Below are 7,912 nucleotides of genomic sequence, written 5' to 3' on the forward strand. Positions count from 1 at the left end.
CTAGCTGTCCGCCCCGGGTTCACCCGCGGTCGATTCGGGGTCATGTACATATCATCCAGCGATACAAGAATTTCTCAAATCCTGAGATTTGAACGTTCACACAAACAAATTCTTCAGCTTCATATTATGTATAATAGCATAGACTACAATTAAACAATTAAACAATTTAAACAATTTAATACAGACTACAATAGATATAGATAAGCAGAATAAGACTCAGATATTTTATTTTGGATTCTTTGAAAAAAAAATAGAAACTAGAATTATTTAGTATTTTCTTGTGTTTGGTTTTACGCGAGTATTATACATTTAGAAATTAAAAGCTTTTCAACGGATTTTATGTCTGACACACCAAAAGACCAGAAGACACTATCAGCCAATACTGCCAACATCCAGAAAAATACTCCACATACCAACTGCGGAGAAATAGGTGGAGGTAGTTAACAAACAACAATTTTTGTCTGACCTTCAAGACATATAACATCTCGGTCTCCCCGTGACCACGCTCGCTGTAAAGTGTTCGAAACGTCGGGTTAATAATATAATGAATAAATCGCGTTTAAAATCCGTTGAAAAGTTTTTAATTTCTAGAATTACTTATCTCTTCGAGCACTTATCCAAAGAGTTTTCATATACTGGCTGTAAACGAAAGAAAATTGTCTAACGTCAATCACTGGGTATTTTGTAAACAAGAAAATTTATAAAAAATGCGAGTAAGTGTAATGTAAAATCAGGGATGCCAAAGCCAGATAAAAGAGATTTTGAAGAGAGATACTCTGCCTGTTTCCTTGATTTTGGTGTGAAAACCGGTAAGATTTTATATTTACAGATAATTGTATTGACAAATGGTAAACAATGTTTGACAGGTCAAAGTATCTCTGTGAAAATAGAGAACTAGACTTAGAGTATTTCAATATTAGTCATAATTTATCACTAAAGTTACGTAACCAATTATTCCCACTAATACAAAAAAAAAACAACAACACTGTAGAGTATAATCAACATTAGAACATTTATTTATACATAAACAGGAAGTATTATACAAAGTACATAAACTTTTACGCAGTGGTGGCTCAGTTGTGAGGACCTCGGACTTAAAATTGACAAGACGAAGTTCGAGACCAGGTGAGCGTGCAGGAATTGAATTGATTTTTCAATTCATCTGCGCATATATGGGCAGATGATGACGATTGATGATGATAAACTTTTACATTTCCATCCCATCCTTTTCCAACCCATATACAAACACTTCGTGGAGTTATTCCAATAAATTATAAAATCATCTCTTTTCCAGTGACGGGTCTTCTAATAGGCAGTCTCATGGGGAGTTTCTTCCTGCACAGCTTCAGGAAATGGCCCATGTACATCGGAGGAGGTCTCGGCGCTGGCATGGCCTACATGAACTGTGAGAACAGCCTAAACAGCTTCCTGTTGTCGATGGACCCGAAAGCCTGCGTGATAAAGTTAGTACCTATCAATATTTGGAGTGAATTAATAGAAATCAATTCTTATGTATAAATTATAGTATAGAGTGAACGGGTAAGAGAGGTTCTTACCCTGGTAGGGAAATTGTAGCTAAAATTAAGTATAAACTATGGCAATAATTGTGTCTGGTTGTCTTAACACCTACCACCTGTAGCTACAATTGTGTTACGCAATTTTTTTCTGATAGTGTTGTCAATTTTTTTTTATATACAATTGATAATAGGCTAAATTGCTGCTGTACGTTTGCCCATTGATTTTGCTTCTTCGCTTTACTCCAGGACAAAGCTGTTTTGTTTGCAAAAAGATGTAACAAATGCGTATATTTAGTAAACTTTTACTATTCGGTACAGATAAAGAAATGTATAGATTTTCACGGACATTACAAACTGTCGCCACTTGGTTCGGTAAAAATTAGCGATGCCCAACAAAAGGCGCCTTTATTCAAAACAATATGGAAGGAAATAATTATACCAGTAAAATAATAAAGGGACTACTAAAAGGGATGTTTGGTAATTCAAATGGTAGCCCACATTGTAAACGGTTGTAAATAATGATAATACAACATGATGCCGATATTGGACTAGAGTTTAGGTGGTAGGGTTGCCTCGTAATTATTATTTTTTTAATTTTAATCTTTATTTTCGGCCAAGTGCTTGTTTCCAATCGTTTATAATTAAGAATATTTTTTCTGAAGCATATGCCTGTGTTGTGATTCCTATTAAATGTGACGATAATCTCAAATAGGTCTAGTTTATATATAAATATTTTAGAGAGTATTTCTACATATATTGCAAGAAAAGTTGTACTAATAATCTCTATTAGATTTTTTCAAAAGCGTGTGAAATAGTTGTATCTATCAACTATGCACTGTGCGCTTTGAAAATTAGAAGATAATTAATGGTTTGAGCATTTATTTCGCAAGGCGAATGACATCCCTGATTCAAATTCACAGTCTGGTCAACGGTGAAGACGTTAAAGCCCTTTCATTCACTCAGCGGGACATTTTCCTACGTCTTTGTCCATAACATAAAGGTCACTTACATCCTCGCCTATTCAAACTTTAACAGTTTTAACTTCTTTGTTTACGACGCCTTTTCCTCTATTATACAAAATCACTTTGCTGTTTGCAAACCTACCGCCTCACTTTGCCACCCACAGCGCTATTGTCTCCTGCATTACCGATTATGCCGTTTATTACTACACCTTTTGGTTCAAAGTCGGTTGCAGCAATTGTAGACTTAGTTAGGTCAGTTTATCGGTCACTTGTTTCAATTCCAACATTTTCATTCGTTTCGGCATTTCGGCCGTTTGTGAGTCATAAACGGTGTATTGCTTTGAACTTTTAGTTTTTCAAGCTCGTTTATGATTTTACGGATTGCTTTTATTTGGAGTTTGTTTAGATTTTGTGATACGCCAGAGGCTTTCGCTTGTTACCGATACTTTGTGTGTTCGAAGCGTCTAGATTGGCTCCATTCAGAGATATTGAACTGTGCTGTAGATGGCTTGTACTATTCAAAAATAAAAGTTCTATGAATTTGTTTCGTTTCAAAAATTCGTATTTTATGACTGAATGCTTTTTAAATAAAATATTTTGTTCTATAGTTAAATAGAGGATTTACACAGTTTTACTATTCATGTGCATAAATTTACTTACTCATAATTTATTGAAAAAAGCGCGGATTAAAACTGCGCGATTTTGTAAATTTATTATGTTAGAAATCTAATTATTTTTTGTGCAGTTTTCTTTATATTTATAAAGGACATTAAAGCATGGAAATATATACGCCAATATTTTTGTTTGTTGCAGAAGACAACCATGATCTTCTTATCAAAATGCTTTTAATAATATAATCGATTCTAAATAGTTTTCTTTTATTTTGTCATTTCGTATTTTTAAATTTTGTTCATGTGAGTTAGTTGTTATTAAATATTATTTTTCTAAACCTGTTTTTGTTTCGCTTTTTTGTACTAAAATGCATAAACACACATAGCTATAAATCATAATAATTCGCTTTATTAGACATCTTTTTAGATCGAAATAATTCTAATAGGAAATCCCTATTTACATTTGGGAATTAAACACATTTTGACGGATTTTAAATGATATTTATTCATTATATTATTTAACCTATCACTTTAAAGCGGACGTGGTCACGGGGAGACTAAGCTAGACATAAAAGTCTTAAATTTCTAAAATACTCGCGTACAATCAAACACAAAAATATATGTGTATTTTTTATATGGCACAAGGCTTTAAAAATTAAAAGCTTATGAAGAAAAAAATACATTTATTATCGACTTGTTCTTCTTTCTCCAAAACGTTTTCAACCTAAGATTAAATTAACACAAGAAATTTAATCCATATATATTCGATCCTGAAAAATTGATATATTCATCATTACTCGTAATTATTAAAATATCCACTAACACAGGCTTTAGGCATGTGAAGGCTGGATTACTACGTGAGTCAGCCGCTGAGTCACTCATAGTAACAGAAGGGAAATCATTGAATCTGATGCAACACTACAGTACGGTTGGTCAGGATTGTGTAGGAATTTTAACTGTTACATGTTACGCCTCTAAATAATACATTATAAAAGAATTATAAATATTAAATAGTAACGCAGATTTAAGGAAACTTTTTCTATATCTATAAATACGGAGAATTTGAAGAAAAATCGAATGTGAGTTAAAAATTTAGAAGCAATTTTGATGCGATATAGGCATCAAAATTGCCCATCCCAAAGTTTGTTTCTAGATAAAAAATAGAGATTTTTCTTCGTCGATCATCTAAGCATAATAAGTACCTAGAACTAAGATAAGCAGCAAATGTAAATAATAAATATTTATATAAGATTTGGTAAGTTTTTAGGTCTTATATTACAGCAGTTCACCTATACAAGAATTTAAATTATAAAAAAAAACACAGAAAACACACACAGTTAATGACTAATGTCTATAACTCGAACGAACAGTGGAATATTAGACTATATTTAGAAGCGCCGAACGCAAAAATAACCGAACAAAAACTAAATATTATCAACATTAAAACTTTTATCAGACATGCAGTTAAACTATGCAGAATAAAATGACAAATACTGCGCATTACTCGTAGAAGCTCGCTGCTGTCTGTACCGCAGTCATTTTTCTAGAAGGAAATATAGTTAAAGTTTTTAAAGTGATTTTTTTTCGGTTGGACTGTCAGTCTCCAACGTAAGTTCGCTTTATTGCGGTTTGAGCTTTTTTATTTATTATATTCTGGTGTTTTTAACCGACTGCATAAAGGAGGAGGTACTCGTTTCGACCCAATTTCTTTTTTGGTTTTTTGCTTTTGAACCTTCGATTAGACAAACCGATTTCTACTCATTTTATTATATTTATTTGGTCTAAATCTGACAATTTTATGGCAATTAACATTCATTTATATATAGCATGAAATAAAAAAGAAAAGAGCCTATTTTTTTTTAAATACAGATAACAAATCTTTGCCTTTATATTTCTGCAAAAACAATAAAACTTCATCGAAGTCAATTTATCTAATAGCAGTCAATCAAAACGTGATAGAATGCATTATACACGCGTTTCCCTTACTTAGCTTAATGATGAGCCGAAGCGTGGCCATTGTATGGCCAATGTGTGGTGCATTGGTCAATATTTCAATAGTTTTTATAGTATGAATCCATAGGAACACGATAAAACACAATTTAACTTATCATTTACAAAACATTTCAAATAAACCAACACATATATAATATTTTATTCTTCCTAAACATATTATATCATAAAAATTTACGCCTTCAACGTGCCATTTTCTTTATAATATCAAACTTATCCAAATTTATTCGAAACACACAAAACTACCATGATTACTATACATAAGAAAAATAATTACTATAGCAGGGCATCAATACAGTATAGATTTGTTGGTCCACATTGGGACATGTTGGGCAAACAGCCACCAATAATTAGGTCTTTCCGCTGTATAGTGTGTAGGCGTTACCAACGTTAACGACTACCAATATAAACTACCACGCCATTCCGATATTAGTGATGGAAATCTGAACTATTATCATAGTATTATCGCGTTTTAAATATGCAATAAAATTTATTATCTGCTGTAAAATATTGCTTTTTGCATGATGACAAATTATGCTTTAAAAGCTTAGTAAGAACATCAATAGTTTTATTATTTATATTACAGAGTATCGCAATAATATAATAAGGTAATCAAAGGAAAATTGAGTTTCATCAAGGCAAATGACATTGCCAGTAAATCTTATAAAGTTTAAAGTTTTCGTGTAAATGTCAAAGAGTATAAAAAATATGCAACTATCCTCAATATATGCAAACTGGCAACACGAGTTACAATTCCCAATTTAAAGCAAAATGTCATGTCCCGGGATGAGAATGAAAATATTTCCCAGCTCTCCTTTATTACCTAGGATATTAAATCTAGGCAAATATAAACGCTTTCTATGTTATCTCGTTTGCAGAAAGCCGAGTATGATTTTGCGGATAATAATTAAATTTTGATGTGTGGTTACTTATTATATAATATCTAATATATAAAATTCTCATGTCACAGTTTTCGTTGCCATACTCCTCCGAAATGGCTTGATCGATTTTGATGAAATTTTTTGTGCATATCGAGTAGGTCTGAGAATCGGCCAACATCTATTTTTCATACACCTAAATGATAAGAGCAAGGCAGAGCAACGTTTTCCGGGTGTAGCTAGTATTATAATATATTTACTTTTTGAACACGCTTTACTGCGTTCTCTTGTGTTTGTATGTAACCAACTCCTTAACTCGATTTTGAACCACTTTAAAGGGTAGGTTTAATTCAAACTTTGTACACTTAACAATGGCAATATAACAATTTCATGGATTTATCTCATTATCTTGACAAGGATCGCCCAGGGTCAGAATTAAAATCCCTACGTTACCCTGTATAAGACCACATGAGACAATTTAGTTGATTCATCTTCTTGAGTGTTTTTTTAAATATATCCTACTTCCTACTAATATTGTACATCGAGCAATTAATAAAAAATGCTTTATGCGTGTCTGCTCTCTTTGCTTCTTGCTGTTTGTAACAAATTAGAACAAAATAGTGTATAGAAATTTAATATGTAACCATATGGGTAATGTGATGGAATAATTTTAATTAATTATATTGTAGGTAAATGTGCTATCTATATACTTTTTAAATGTATAGTATGTTGTAGAATGGTCATGGAAGTATATTTTATGAAAAATTTCAAACAACACTTACAGCAACATTATAAGTCAGCATCTAGAGGATATTTTTTATTTGATAACCGCCAACGTCCATACCACGTTGAATACACCGGTTCTCGTCCGATCACCGAAGTTAAGCAACGTCGGGCGCGGTCAGTACTTGGATGGGTGACCGCCTGGGAACACCGCGTGATGTTGGCTTTTTGATTTTTATATTGATATTTATGTACAATTATTGTTATATTGGGAAAGTGGCCACACATTTCTCATCACCAAAAATACTATCTTCTTTTTACTTTTATTCCAAATGGTGGAAACCAACAAGTCCACTTGAGTGAAAAGTAGTCCAAGTTAATTAATAAAAAGCCACATTTTGTGTCCACAAAGTTTCCGCTTTTTAGCAACTAAAAACTGTCACAATGTATAACGACTGGCTAGTTATGTTTTATATTACGACAGTAAACATGAAAGCAACTCATCGTTGGTCAGTACAAGATAATAATTAATAATTTACTTAGGTATTTGGAGATACGCTAAAGAAGTTTCTTGCTACGAAAGAAAAGCAAACAATACGTCGATTTTTTTACAATTTCACAATATGCACGAGTTGACTATTTACTACATAAGTACATTAACATACTTTGTGATTTGACCACAAAAAAGTAACTAAAACTCTTCATATAAATAATTACACACATTCAAGAATCGCGCATTTTACTAAAATATATTTACATTTTACACAAACCATTACCGAATAGGCTTTCCGTTAATTCAATTTTTCAATCACACTACACTGTTGCGGACAGAATGTGCGGTTTTGCTTATTAACTCTCACTGCGACAGATTTTATTGACAGCGCGTGCTATTTTAATTAAAGCCTTTATGTACACTGTTTATTTCACTCGGCCTGGTTTAACAAAGGTAATGAAATGTGCTGAAATCATTATTGATTCAGATTTACAGGCCCATCGCTGAATTACGAAAGGTGGCTTTATGAAAATATATTGTTGTTATATTATATGAGAAAATTAAAGGTTTATTTTATACACAAAACGTAATATAATATCCATGTATCTTTTATTTACTGCTGTAATTCCTACAATAATCTAGTATATAAAATTCTCGTGTCACAGTTTTCGTTGCCATACTCCTCCGAAACGGCTTGACCGATTTTGATGAAATTTTT

General features: G+C 32.3%; 1 non-coding gene across 1 annotated transcript; it reads left to right on the top strand.

The window, feature by feature from the left end:
- The first annotated feature begins 6,808 nt into the window (after positions 1–6,808).
- LOC119829205 lies at positions 6,809–6,927 on the top strand. The gene has a single exon (XR_005287790.1). It is a non-coding gene; the product is annotated as a 5S ribosomal RNA (ribosomal RNA).
- The last annotated feature ends 985 nt before the right edge of the window (positions 6,928–7,912 follow it).

Source organism: Zerene cesonia, chromosome 9, assembly GCF_012273895.1.
Source record: "Zerene cesonia ecotype Mississippi chromosome 9, Zerene_cesonia_1.1, whole genome shotgun sequence".
Taxonomy (NCBI): Eukaryota; Metazoa; Arthropoda; class Insecta; order Lepidoptera; family Pieridae; genus Zerene; species Zerene cesonia.